Source organism: Bubalus kerabau, chromosome 2, assembly GCF_029407905.1.
Source record: "Bubalus kerabau isolate K-KA32 ecotype Philippines breed swamp buffalo chromosome 2, PCC_UOA_SB_1v2, whole genome shotgun sequence".
NCBI classification, from domain to species: domain Eukaryota; kingdom Metazoa; phylum Chordata; class Mammalia; order Artiodactyla; family Bovidae; genus Bubalus; species Bubalus kerabau.
Window position 1 is genome coordinate 1,113,746 of NC_073625.1, and position 15,345 is coordinate 1,129,090.

At 41.5% G+C, this 15,345-nt stretch overlaps 1 long non-coding RNA gene across 2 annotated transcripts; it reads left to right on the forward strand.

The window, feature by feature from the left end:
- The first annotated feature begins 1,942 nt into the window (after window positions 1-1,942).
- On the forward strand, window positions 1,943-13,190 carry LOC129644568 (uncharacterized). 2 transcript variants are annotated; one of them, XR_008710826.1, is made up of 4 exons: window positions 1,943-1,986; window positions 8,604-8,723; window positions 11,002-11,194; window positions 13,047-13,190. It is a non-coding gene; the product is annotated as an uncharacterized LOC129644568 (long non-coding RNA). The 2 variants fall into 2 exon arrangements; XR_008710825.1 differs by lacking the exon at window positions 1,943-1,986 and having other exon boundaries at window positions 7,839-8,723.
- Window positions 13,191-15,345: the final 2,155 nt, after the last annotated feature.

Here is a 15,345-nt window from a genome sequence, read left to right on the forward strand (position 1 = left end):
GCAGATGCTAGGGAGAAAACAGTGTTGTGCTCTATGTCTAGTTCTGTCCATAAGGTTGAGATCACAGGGGAGAAAATAGAACCCCCATTTTCCCACATATGCAATGGTAATGATAACTTTATCACACAGACGTTACTGTCTGTCTGAAATAAATGCAATCAAGCTCCAGATAGTGGGGAAGCAGCGCCTGGTACCAACCGAGCCTCGGCGTTAAGCTGGGTAGCGTGTCCACGTGCTGCTTGCACCAGTTTCCAGAGCATTCCCAAGTGCTCCTCGAGTTTTTACGGATATATCATTTAAAACTAAGAACTTCCCGACTCTTTTGGACCTCTGAGATGACTGAACTGTATTTCGTGTGTGGCTCTCCACAGGAAGTAACCTGTAGACTCCTGTGGTAACACACCGAGCAATAATTGACAGAAGCCCACCTAGCTTTTAGCAAAACCGCCCATTGCTCTTTACCCTCCTTTGGAGTAAACGTATGTTATTGAATCCTACTATCTACTTGAGGTCTTAAGGCCTTATTTCTCGTACTGGGATTTTTTTAAACAGTTATTTATTTGGCCGCATTGGGTCTCAGTTGTGGCACCCAGGAGCGTCCACTGTGGAGCACTGGATTCAGAACTTGAATCACACAAGCTTATTTGCCCAATGGTATGTGGGATCTTAGTTCCCCCACCAGGGATCGAACCTGCCTCCCCTGCCTTGGAAGGTGGATTGCTAACCACTGGCCCACCAAGGAAGTCCCTGTACTGGGATTTATTCTGATTCAACACATTTTTACTGAGGGACTACTGTGCCATGCACAAGTGTGGCCAGGGTCGTAGATACAAATGAGACACAGAGCTCTCAAGGACCTCACACAGTGGCCTGGGGTTCCCGTCTCCCCATTCTCAGTAATTCTCATACTCCTGTCCTGTAAATTCTGAAAATGGCTCCTTGCCTGCCATCCAGCCTGGAGGACCTGTAAACATTAGGCAGTGGTGGTTGAAGCGCACCCGACAGCCTATAGGACCTTCCGATGTGGGTCAATAAAGGAACCTCAACTTGACTTTCACAGACTGGATTCCGTTCCAAAGCTGTTGAGTGAAAAAAGTCAGAAAGCTTTTCCTTGCTGCCAGATAAACACAACGTTTACATCTGAGCCCTAAAAAGAGGAAAGATGAAAGACAGGAAGAGTGTGAAAGATAAAATGAGAAAGAAAGGAAGAAAGAGACAGAAGTTGCATTGCATATATTTATAGATTTTCAACTTATGTCACTTAAGTGGGCCTTTGAATATGACCAGAGTGTACCTGCTTTTGACTTCAGCTTTTGCATTATGTATTTATGTAAAATACATCTAGCCAAGAGGAGTCTTTGAAACTGTCATTACTATTCCATGGGGGAAACTTAAAAACTCATTCTTGCTCATACAAACTCAGACAGAGTTGTCTGAGGTCCTCTGCGATTTAATTGTTTAATCTGAACCTGACTGTCATATGTCTCTTTTCATTCCTCCATCTGATTTACTGATATGAAATTATCCCATGGTTAATATGTTTCATTAATACCTTTGGGTCCTGTATTTCCATCTTTGTGGTGACATCATTTGTGTAAAAATGCATTAAGTAGGCTCAAGTTAATCCCACCTATACTGTCTCTAGTAGTTTGCCACCTACAGAACTTCCAGACATAGTTTCAGTTTGCAGAGCAAACAGAGAATTGGGAACCTCAGTCAGTCTTGACTAGAAGTTGGAACTATTCACTGCAACAGTAGAACCTGAGAGAACAGGCATTCAGAGATGTGAGGATGTTTGTGAAATCTAGGGAAATGGTGTAGGTGACCCTATTGCAAAGCAGAAGTAGAAACACAGAGCTAGAGAACATGTGTATGGACACAGAGCAAGGGGAAGGTGAGAAGGGAACTGGAGATTGGAGACCGACACGTGTACTATCGACAGGAAGTACAGAACTGATGACGAATGAGAGTCTACCGTGTGGAAAGGTGAGCTTTCCTCAGTGTTTGGTGGGGATCTAAAAGGAAGGAAATCCAAAACAGAGGGGATATATGTGTATGTACAGCTGATTCTCTGCTGTACAGCAGAAACTAACACAGCATTGTAAAGCAACTATATTGCACTGAAAATTATTTTTAAGGAAACAAAGATGTGAGCTGATTTTATAAGATTTGAGGACACCTTTGGGCATATAAGTTATCAGATGTACAAAACTACCTGAATGAACTATCTATTTATGCAAACATAAAGCAAAATCCATAATAGAAAACCCGGTATTGGGGTATTTGTGACTGTAAGGCCTAATCAATGCAACAATATAGATATGAACATTATATTGTAATCATGAGTTTATTAGTTGTCTTTTCCTGTGGATGAACTGCTATACTTTTTTATCAAGAGAATGAAAATTTAATTTTTAACATTGTAAATAGTGTGATCATTTATTCGAAGAGTTTAAATAGTAAAAATGAGAATGATCCCAATTCCATTACTAGCATGACCCAGACAACAGCAAAAGAGAAGGCTAAGTGCCTGTGTTAATAACAGGTGGAAATACAACTGGATAAGGAAGGTGAATGATCAGAACAGAGCATGTTAAATAATATGCACGGAAGAATTTGGACGTGTACTGGGTGGAGAAGTAGACAGTGTCACAAGTTTGGGATTAGGTATGCAAGTCCTTCTAAACCAATTAAAAGCTTTTTGATCTCCGCCAAAGATATTGATGCTCAATAAAAAGCAACCACTGAATCAACGTGACATTCTTCACATCACTTATCTGATGGGCTTCCCAGGTGTCCTAGTGGAGAAGAACCCTCCCTGGCAATGCAGCAGACCTAAGAGATGTGAATTCCATCCCCGGGTCAGGAAGATCCCCTGGACAAGGAAATGGCAACCCACTCCAGTGTTCCTGCTGGAGAATCCCATGGACACAGGAGCCTGGTGGGTTTCAGTCCATAAGGTTGAAAAGAGTCAGACACGACTGAAGCAAACTTAGCAAGTGCATGTCTGTTTTGGCTTTTTCAAATTAGTAATTGATAAGTAGAACCCTGGATCTACGGTTGGATTGTGAGCCTGGATTCAACAAAAGACTACTAGGGAAAGTGAAATAGAGAAACTTAAGACTGATAGATCTTAAAAGAAGTATGCGGCATGCCTCAAGGGTCCACATGGGGAAGTCAACACAGGGCTCAGGCAGAGACAGCTACAGGGCTTAGGACTGTCTCTTTATTAGGGTTAGTGCATGGGGTGCTTTTGGGTAGCGAGGCTAAGGCTGGGTGAGTCCGTTCAAACCAAAACAGGGGAGCTTTAACAAGCTCCATGGGCGTCTTCTCTAAGAAGCATACAAGGGAGGGCCCTGGGAGAAGAGGGAGACTTGACCACAAGGGCCGTTGGCAAGGTCACATCCGAAACTTACATTTGCTTGTAAGACTTGACCACAAGGGCCGTTGGCAAGGTCACATCTGAAACTTACATTTGCTTGTAAGCCTACTCTGCCGGCTATTATCTAGATTGCGAAAGGATTTCAATCTGAAATGAAACGGAGAATCCCATACATTTAAGGCGGCGGGGAGCAAGGTGGGCAAAGGGGAGAATCTCAAGAACAGGGAGACTTATTTCCCCTGCCTGATCTACAGAAAACTGTAATTGATCTCCTGACCAAGGAGTATCTGCCAAGAATCCCTACCCCCCTTAAGCCAATTAACTTACCACATGGATTCTAATCTGGACATCCCACCCTCAGGCAGTCTTTGCATTCCCTGCCTGTAAATACAACCCATCCCAAACTCTCACCAGACTAGCCCGTAGTTGGCTGCAATTTGCATTTCCCAAATTATTTTATTTTTTTATCCACTCTTTTTTTTTCCCCCTGAAAGCTCAACATTCAGAAAACAAAGATCATGTCATCTGGTCCCAGCACTTCATGGCAAATAGATGGGGAAACAATGGAAACAGTGACAGACTTTATTTTTGGGGGCTCCAAAATCACTGCAGATGGTGACTGCAGCCATGAAATTAAAAGATGCTTACTCCTTGGAAGGAAAGTTATGACCAACGTAGATAGCATATTAAAAAGCAGAGACATTACTTTGCCAACAAAGGTCTGTCTAATCAAGGCTATGGTGTTTCCAGTAGTCATGTATGGATGTGAGAGTTGGACCGTAAAGAAAGGTAAGCACTGAAGAACTGATGCCTTTGAACTGTGCTGTTGAAGAAGACTCTTGAGAGTCCCTTGGACTGCAAGGAGATCCAACCAGTCCATTCTAAAGGAGATGAGTCCTGGGTGTTCATTGGAAGGACTGATGTTGAAGCTGAAACTCCAATACTTTGGCCACCTCATGTGAAGGACTGACTCATTGGAAAAGACCCTGATGCTGGGAAAGACTGAAGGTAGGAGGAGAAGGGGACGACAGAAGATGAGATGGCTGGATGGCATCACTGACTCGATGGACATGAGTTTAAGTAAACTCCAGGAGTTGGTGATGGACAGGGAGGCCTGGTGTGCTGCAGACCATGGGGATGCAAGGAGTCAGACACGACTGAGCAACTGAACTGAAGTGACCTGAAGATTATTTTCCCACATAGGCCATTATAGAGTATTGCGTAAAGTCACCCATACTATATAGCAGCTCCTTTTAATTTTTTTTTAATAATTTTTTAATTGGTGTGAAATTGCTTTACAATTTTGTGTTGGTTTCTACCACACCACAGCATGAATCAGTCATAATTATATGTATACTCCTTCCCTTCTGAGCCTCCTTCCCTTCCTCTCACCCCGCCCCTCTAGGTTCCCACCAGGCTGGGCTCCCTGTGCTATTTAGCAACTTCCCACGATCTGTGTCACACGTGTGGTGTGCACATGTCATTCCCACGATCTGTGTCACACGTGTGGTGTGCACATGTCATTCCCACGATCTGTGTCACACGTGTGGTGTGCACATGTCATTCCCACGATCTGTGTCACACGTGTGGTGTGCACATGTCATTCCCACGATCTGTGTTACACGTGTGGTGTGCACATGTCAGTATCTTTCCTCACTTCATCCTACTCTCACCCTCCCCTGCATTGTCATAAGTCTGTTCTCTACTCGGTCCTTCAGTATCATTTTTCTAGATTCCATGTGTATGTGTTAATATATGATACTGGTTTTTCTCTTTCTACTTACTTCATTCTGTAAAACAGGCTCTAGGTTCACCCACTTACTGGCTCAAGTCAATTCATTTTTTATGGCTGAGTAATATTCCATTGTGTAAATGTACTACAACTTCTTTTCCCATTCATCTGTCCATGGACCTCTGGGTTGCTTCTGTGACCTCGATTTTAGGTATTGCTTCAGTGAACATCACGTGGGGTCCATGGGATTTAAGCTTGCCCTAGTTTACCTTTTTAGCCAGATGGACAAGGGTACTTGCAAGAGAGGCCCCACCCTGGCAGAACACAGTGGAGGCCAAGATGGTACCTCCAGTAAGTGAGCTACACTCTGGACAATATTGCATCACTCTGTTTCTTATCCTATGAAAATGTGTTGCTGCATTTCCTACTTCACAGATGCAAACTAAAATGTCTTATGAGTAAACAAAAGGAGAAATTTTGAAAATCTCTTGGTTTCTTGGAGTGTATAGCCCTTTCTGTCATATCTTATTAAGAATCATATATTTTATAGTATCTCAAGTGATGAGCTGAATCATAGAAAAAGCAAACAAATGAAAATGTTATCCCTAGCTATCAGGTACTTGATTTGAAGAAGGTAGTTTGAAATTGGTTTCTAAATTTCTGTGAAGATTTTAATGAAACATGAGTTACATGTAAAAAAAAAAAATGTTGGTATCCTGTCCAAAAACCCTCTAAACTCTGCTCATCAAACTGTTGATTTGGCCAATAATGCAAAAGTAAATTTTGAAAAATTCCATTCAGTTTATAAACGTCTTACAAAAGAAAACAAAAAGATTTTACCTTGTTGAATTTTCTGCAAACCTTTACACAACAGTGCTAAAGTGTGTGATTTGCTTATCTGTGAGAGTGAGGATTTTGTAATGAGAATTTTTTTTAATCACTTTTCAGTTTCCTTGAAATGTGCAGAGGAACATTTAAGGTGTTTTAGACGTTATTGAAATAAAAGACGATAGCCTTTTACATGTCTAGAGGATGACTCTGTGATGTTCAGTTGCTTGCCGTTTCTGACTCTTTCCGACCCCATGGACTGTAGCCCGCCAGGCTCCTTTGTCCATGGAATTCTCCATGCATGAACACTGGAGCGGGTTGCCCTTTCCTTCTCCAGGGGATCTTCCTGACCCAGGGATTTGTCTCCTGTGTCTGATCTCATGTGTCTACTGCATTGCAGGTGAATTCTTAACCACTGAGTCACAGGAGATATATTAAAATGTTGGGCTATTGTAAAATCATATTTCAAAAGTTTGGGACAAGAAAAATGTTCTTCAATTTAGAAATATTTACACGGAGAAACAGTGGGAAACAGTGGAAACAGTGTCAGACTTTATTTTGGGGGCTCCAAAACCACTGCAGATGGTGATTGCAGCCATGAAATTAAAAGACACTTACTCCTTGGAAGGAAAGTTATGACCAACCTAGGTAGCATATTGAAAAGCAGAGACATTACTTTGCCAACAAAGGTCCATCTAGTCAAGGCTATGGTTTTTCCAGTGGTCATGTATGGATGTGAGAGTTGGACTGTGAAGAAAGCTGAGTGCCAAAAAATTGATGGTTTTGAACTGTGGTGTTGGAGAAGACTCTTGAGAGTCCCTTGGACTGCAAGGAGATCCAACCAGTCCATTCTAAAGATCAGTCCTGGGATTTCTTTGAAAGGAATGATGCTAAAGCTGAAACTCCAGTACTTTGGCCACCTCATGCGAAGAGTTGACTCACTGGAAAATACTCTGATGCTGGGAGATTGGGGGCAGGAGGAAAAGGGGACGACAGGGTGAGATGGCTGGATGGCATCACCAACTCGATGGACGTGAGTCTGAGTGAACTCTGGGAGTTGGTGATGGACAGGGAGGCCTGGCGTGCTGTGATTCATGGGGTTGCAAAGAGTCGGACATGACTGAGTGACTGAACTGAACTGAACTGAACTGAACATGGAGGATAAAAAATGGGAAAAGAATTACAATAAAACAGAAACGTGTGCTGTTTCTCTTAAACTGTTTAATGCTCTTAAAGGGGCCATGATGAGTCACAAAAAGGATGACCTGACTGCTCCTGAGTTATTTGATACTATGTGTGGGTTGCAACAAAAATTCATATAATGAAATACATGACACATTTACTGGAAATTCAAAAGTATGTCTACAGAAAAGAGAAGCCAAGTTTAATAGGACTTTCTCAACATCTTTACAAAAACTGTAATTTAAAATTTGGAATCCAATTTTGATTTTACAAGTTCAAATTATCTCTGGGTATTAAAACCATTTTCCTGTAGGAATATAACTTATGAAATCCATTGAACTTCTGAATGCTTAAGAATGATGGGTATTTTAGACATGGCTAATCTATATAAAAACTTTATAGATGAAAATGACCTGAATGGCAAGCTGTTCATCTGCTAAAACAAGCATATAGATACAATGTGGATGACTTTATTGTGCTTTTTATTGTAGTCACTATAAAAGGCATGTAGCTGCATCTCCTTCTTCATTTAATTTGCAGTTCATTAATGACGTATGATGTTAGCATCTTTCTCTCATGTTTATTTGCCATCTGTGCATTTTCTTTGTTGCGCTTCAAACATTTTTCACATTTTATAATTGGGCTTTTTGTTCTTTTTTATTGAAGTATTTTGTTTTTGGTTTTATAGATTAATTTTTAAAGCACTTAAGACAATTTAAATATAAGTCTAAACAGAGTTACTCTCAAAGTCCGCGATGATGCAGAAACACATTCTTTCTTCCAGACACTCACCAGCATCTTCCAAGTTTGCTCTTAGTGAAGAAAAAGGGTCTGATATTTCATTCATATACATCCTTCTTATCTACCAAATAATCTGCAACGTTGATGCAGCAGGAGTGGACACCCTTGTCCTTTTCCTGGTCGTAGAGGAGCATTTTGAACTTCTCGCCACCGAGCATGGTGTTAGCTGTCCGTTTGCCATGCGTGGCCTTTATTATATTGAGATGTGTTCTCTCTCTACCCACTTCGCTGAGTTTGTTTCTTTACTGTTGAGTTTTGACTTCTTCATGTATTTTCCATGCAAGTCCTTTGTCTGACATGATTTTAGCAAATGTCTTTTCTCAATCAGTAACTTATCTTTTCATTCTCTTAATAGTGCCTTCCTAGCATTTTTAATTTCAATGATATTCCACTTATCAATTTTTTTTGATTGATTGTGCTTTTGGTGTTATATCTGAAAAAACTCCAGGAACTTACAACTCTTAAGGTGGTCAGTGCTGAACCTCCAGCAATTATTACTTGAGTATTCCTTCTGGTACTCAGTTCAATCATGTGCTTTTGCTCCAAGTAAGCTGTGAATCCCTTTAGTCAACTGTCTCGTCAATGTTAGGGTAGGGTCTTGATCTATAACCTCAATTCTTTGATAGATCAAGGAATAGTTGGTGATTTTCAGTTTGTTTACCTTTTTTCCAATTTCAGGGACAGGATTCATAGCTTCCAACCTCTTTACATGTCAGACCAGAAGCCAGGAGTCCCTGGGTGACATTATTGGAAAATTGAAAATTAATTCCTACAAATTGAAAAGGACTGCCATTGCTGGTAAGTAAAACCCTAAGTACTCCATGCTCTTATACTTCTGTTGAAAGCCTGTTTAGTTTGATGTTACCATATTAGACTAGCACCAAGAATCAACGTAGTATAGCTTTGATAAGAACAAAATTTCAAGTCAAAGTGAATTTTATCTTTAACTGTGTTCAATTTTGCCACTACATAAAAGAATAAAAAGATATCCTAAAGGCAAAATGAAGTTCAGAGAAGTATATTGAAAAGAAACAGAAAGATTAAAAGTATCCTATTCTATTGTGGAAAAAAAACCCACACCATTGTTATTTTAAATAAAATGTAGGTAATATTCGGAGAAGACAATGGCACCCCACTCCAGTACTCTTGCCTGGAGAATCCCATGTATGGAGGAGCCTGGTAGGCTACAGTCCATGGGGTTGCACAGAGTCGGACACGACTGAGCGACTTCACTTTCACTTTTTACTTTGATGCATTGGAGAAGGTAATGGAAACCCACTCCAGTGTTCTTGCCTGGAGAATCCCAGGGATGGGGAAGCCTGGTGGGCTGCTGTCTATGGGGTCGCAGAGAGTCGGACACGACTGAAGTGACTTAGCAGCAGTAGGTAATATTTGTTTAACTCTGTCCATTATGTTGATGTTCTCCTTTAAAAATACTTAAATTTACGTACCGCTAGAATATACAATAATGGGACCTGAAAAATAAAGAATTAAAGTTAAACCGCAAAATCAAAGGACAGAAAGGAACGTAAAATTACTGCTGTATTTTTCACACATGTTGCCTTTTATTAGTCCTGCTGTTAGTTACTATTAATTGTCACTGTTACTAGTCCTATTGTTGTGCTTAAATAATAGCTGTATGTAACAGGAGATTCCCAGGTGGAGCCAGTGATAAAAAAAAACCCACTTGCCAATGCAGGAGACGTGGGTTTGATCCCTGGGTCAGGAAACACCCTGCAGGAGGGCATGGCTACCCACTCCAGTATTCTTGCCTGGAGAATCTCACGGACAGAGGAACCTTGTGGGCTACAGTCCATATGGTCACAAAGAGTCAGACACAGCAGAGAATAACAACAACAAAAAAAATTTAGATAACAAAAAGGAATACAGAATTTCAAGCATCAGTTTTTCATATTTTTGTGTTAAAATAATGACTCATAATTTAATATGTGGACAATTATTTCATATATTCTATTATAATAATATTTTTGTCTGATATGGCTTTGTCCTGAGCTGCCTTTCTAAAATTTGGTCACCCTATTTAACCTTCACGCTAAGAAGTATAGGCTTTCTCACGGAAACTTGGGAGCTCGAAGCAATGGCCAAGGAGCCAGCAAGGAAGTAGGTATAACAGATGCCGTGATGAAATCCCAAGAGCTATCCAAGCCCACAAAGTATCTGCCACTCATTCTTTAATAAAATCCATCCAATATTGCCAGCCTTCTGTGAGACCACAGGGAATAAAGGGAAGGGATTTATACACAAGATTGAAAATGGGTGGACAAGAGAATATAAACTCTATACACCAGCAGTACTCCAGGATGAAAATGTATGAGAAATACGTGAAATCTCGGTGCTCACCTGGAGGTTGATCAAAGGTGAGGCACAGTGTTTAAAGCATCACCCAACTGCAACCACAGAAAAGGGCTTCTATGTAGCTAGGGTGGCAGAAACAGCAATAGTTTAAAAACAACCTGTGAGCATGGAAGACTTCTACAGACACCTAGATCTGTTGGAAGAAATAAGAAAGCTTGAAGAACTTGCATAGATGGAGGCAAGGTATAATGACAGAGAATACATTGCTATAAAGATGGTGGGCTGCAAGCTAGCAACGATACTTGTATTAATTTGATCTTATTTGCACATAAGGAGGAGGAAGCTTGATGACATTCAGGTGTCTGTATCTGTAAGGCTACCCTTGTTAATTGTATATCCTTATAGTGAAATTCAAATCCTTATAGTGAAAAAATATTGCATCTTCCTCCCTAGCATTCTTTCTCTTTTTTTTAAATATAACATAAATTTATTTGTTTTAATTGGAAGCTACTTACTTTACAATGTTGTATTGGTTTTGCATACATTGACATGAATCCACCTCAGGTGTACACGTGTTCCCCATCCTGAACCCCCCTCCCACCTCTCTCCCCATTGCATCCCTCTGGGTCATCCCAGTGCACCAGCCCCGAGCATCTTGTATCATGCATTGAACCTGGACTGGTGATTCGTTTCACATATGATAATATACATGTTTCAGTGCCATTCTCTTAAATCATCCTACCCTTGCCCTCTCCCACAGAGTCCAAAAGACTGTTCTATACATCCGATGCCTTCATCTCCCTGTGTGAGTCACCCTGTCCACGTGGTCTGAGCCAAAAGACTGTCCTATACATCCGACGCCTTCATCTCCCTGTGTGAGTCACCCTGTCCACGTGGTCTGAGTGAAATGGAGCATGCTGGGGCTGCGGCAGTTGGCATGTGACGCAGTACAGGTGAGCACAGCATCCAGGGTCTGCTCACAGGGACTGTCACGGGGCAGTTGACTCATAAAGGCTAACACAGTTCAGTTCAATCACTCAGTCGTGTCTGACTTTTTGCGACCCCATGGACTGCAGCACACCAGGCTTCCCTGCCCATCACATCTCCCGGAGCTTCCTCAAACCCATGTCCATCCAGTCAGTGATGCCATCCAACCATCTAATCCTCTGTCGTCCCCTTCTCCTCTCGCCTTCAATCTTTCCCAGCATCAGGGTCTTTTCCAATGAGTCAGTTCTTTGCATCAGGTGACCAAAGTATTGGAGTTTCAGCTTCAGCATCAGTCCTTCCAATGAACACTCAGAACTGATCTCCTTTAGGATGGACTGGTTGGATCTCCTTGCAGTCCAAGGGACTCTCAAGAGTCTTCTCCAACACCACAGTTCAAAAGCATCAACTCTTCAGTGCTCAGCTTTCTTGTTATGACCAACTTAGACAGCATATTAAAAAGCAGAGACTTTACTTTGTCAACAAAGGTCCATCAAGTCAAGGCTATGGTTTTTCCAGTAGTCATGTATGGATGTGAGAGTTGGACCATAAAGAAAGCTGAGCACTGAAGAACTGATGACTTTGAACTGTGCTGTTGAAGAAGACTCTTGAGAGTCCCTTGGACTGCAAGGAGATCCAACCAGTCCATTCTAAAGGAGATGAGTCCTGGGTGTTCATTGGAAGGATTGATGTTGAAGCTGAAACTCCAATACTTTGGCCACTTCATGCGAAGGACTGACTCATTGGAAAAGACCCTGATGCTGGGAAAGACTGAAGGTAGGAGGAGAAGAGGACGACAGAAGATAAGATGGCTGTATGGCATCATTGACTCGATGGACATGAGTTTAAGTAAACTCCAGGAGTTAGTGATGGACAGGGAGGCCTGGCGTGCTGCGGTTCATGGGATCGCAAAGAGTTGGACACGACTGAGTGATTGAACTGAACTGAATAATGAGTGATGTTGACCATCTTTTCATCTGTTCATTAGTCATCTGTATGTCTTCTTTGGAGAAATGTCTGTTTAGGCCTTCTGCCTACTTTTTGATTGTTTTTTTTGTTTTCCTGGTATTGAGCTGTATAAGCTGCTTGTATATTTTGGAGATTAATCCTTTGTCAGTTGATTCATTTGGTATTATTTTCTCCCATTCTAAGGGTTGTTATTTCACCTAATTTATATTTTCTTTGCTGTGTCAAAATGTTTAAGGTAATCAGGTCCCACTTGTTCAGTTTTGCTTTTATTTCCATTATTCTAGGAGGTGGGTCACAGCAGATCTCGCTGTGATTTATGTCAAGGACTGTGCCTCCTATACTATCCCCTAGGAGCTTTATAGTTTCCAGCCTTACATTTAATCTTTAACCCATTTGAGTGTATTTTTGTGTATTATGTTAGGAGGTGTTCTGGTTTCCTTGTTTTATATGTAGCTGTCCAGTTTTAACTTAGCGCTGTGCTTAAACTTGTTTTGCTTATGCGTTTGATTGCACGGTGCCTATAGGTGTGTTATTATAGAACCTTCCACATAAGCTTCCTGTTTGGTGTTCTTTAAATTTATAAAGTGAAACATTTTACTCACTATTAATTGGAATCCAGAACACTTTTTTTTTTTAGCATTTTTAATGTTGTAATTTTGTTCATCTTTTTTGTATGCCTTGTTAAATAGATTTTTCATGAGTCTCCTATAACAGCTCAAGATTGGATTTTGTTTTATAATATAAATTAATATAAACTAACATTGTGTACGCTTGTAGTTATTGATCACGCTGGTTCCATTTTCAGTTATTTCGTGACCTACTTACCGTCTTATTCTTGTCATCTTGTTCTAGCTTCTCGTCCCACGTGGCCATGATAGAAATTATTTATACATTGCTGAATATTGAATTCTACTTGGTAAGCCTTCTTCAGCGATCAATGCAAAGAAATAGAGGAAAACAACAGAATGGAAAAGACTAGAGATCTCTTCAAGAAAATCAGAGATACCAAAGGAAAATTTCATGCAAAGATGGGCTCGATAAAGGACAGAAATGGTATGGACCTAACAGAAGCAGAAGATACTAAGAAGAGATGGCAAGAATATACAGAGAACTGTACAAAAAAGATCTTCATAACCAAGATAATCACGATGGTGTGATCACTGACCTAGAGCCAGACATCCTGGAATGTGAAGTCCAGTGGGCCTTAGAAAGCATCACTATGAACAAAGCTAGTGGAGGTGATAGAATTCCAGTTAAGCTATTCCAAATCCTGAAAGATGATGCTGTGAAAGTGCTGCACTCAATATGCCAGCAAATTTGGAAAACTCAGCAGTGGCCACAGGACTGGAAAAGGTCAGTTTTCATTCCAATCCCAAAGAAAGGCAATGCCAAAGAATGCTCAAACTACCACACAATTGCACTCATCTCACACTCTAATAAAGTAATGCTCAAAATTCTCCAAGTCAGGCTTCAGCAATATGTGAACCATGAACTTCCTGATGTTCAAGCTGGTTTTAGAAAAGGCAGAGGAACCAGAGATCAAATTGCCAACATCCGCTGGTGTTGGGGGCCAGAGTGAGGCACTCCGCCCATGGCAAAGGTCATGAGGAAGGAGGCTCGACATACGCAAAGGCGGGATCGAGCCTCAGGAGTCCCCCTGGAAATCCTCGAGCATCTACCCCCATAACCAGAGCCTGCCTACCTTACTACTTTGTGCTCTCACCTACACCTCTGACTTTACGGGGGGCTGTCCCCCACCACCTCTTTCGGAGAAGGAGTTAACCTAGAGCTCCAGTTGATAAAAACCCCTGGGCGTGACAAGAGTGTTTTAACCTACAAACTCCTCTGAAGGTTCTCTAGCCTGCCTGACAGGCTTGTCCGGCCACATGTGATTGCTCACAGCCTCCCAACCATGAGAGGCACGAGATGCTTTAAACCTTCTAAAAACAGGTTCCTTAGAAAAGTTAGAAAATTATTAGTATAAGTATAATGGGCTGATTAGAAATCATATTGGTGAAGGGTTTTTCATTTGTTGAGCTGATGTTTACTGCTAAGTCTCCACATCCCCTGCCCTTATACACATTAATGAATATATAGAAGAAATAAGTATTAACCTTTGATATAAATCACGTTAGACCTTAGGCTAAGTAAATTCTTTCCTTAACTAAAACCCACTACACCCTCACCCTATAGGAATGTAACTTTATTTGGGTGGCGTCTGTTTTAAGAATAATCACCCCTGGAGAAATAAGTGTCCTGGTTGACTGACCGCTGTCACAAGGAGAGGGTCGTAAATTGTCAGCAGGCCCCCCGGCCAGAAGATGATGTAACACCCCTAAGACCTCTGTATACAGCACCTGACTTTGATAAAAGTCAGGACTGCTGACCCCGCGTGACTTTTGCATAACACCTCAGTGTATAAAAGTAGACCATGGAAAATAAAGAATTGGGATCAGTTTCTCGAAATACTGGTCTCCCCATGTCTCTCTCTCTCTCTCACTCTGGTTGAGTCTCCATCTGGAGCGCAGAACCCACCAAGCTTACTAATTTTGCCTGGGCTTCTAAGATCCGACCGGGGAGGCCTCAGTGTCTCCTCTCCTCCGGGAGAACGGAAGGACGCCTGCGGCCTACGTAAGTGGTGCAAGCTTCTTGTCTTGAAGTTTTATTGGTCCCCCGCGTAAACCAAGCTACTCAGCCTCTTTTCTCCACTGAATTTTCCTACTGAGCTATCCTCATTTTATTATTCTTTATATCCTTAATTAACGTTTAATTAAGCAGTTGTTCCCTGACCCTCGCCTACGCCGTCTCTCCTTCGAATACCCTGGATCAGCTGGGGCTGGACCCCGGCACGCTGGATCATGGAAAAAGCAAGAGAGTTCCAGAAAAACATCTATTTCTGCTTTATTCACTATGCCAAAGCCTTTGACTGTGTGGATCACAATAAACTGTGGAAAATTCTGAAAGAGATGGGAATACCAGACCACCTGATCTGCCTCTTGAGAAATTTGTATGCAGGTCAGGAAGCAAGAGTTAGAACTGGACATGGAACAAAAGACTGGTTCCAAATAGGAAAAGGAGTTCATCAAGGCTGTATATTGTCACCCTGTTTATTTAACTTATATGCAGAGTACATCATGAGAAACGCTGGACT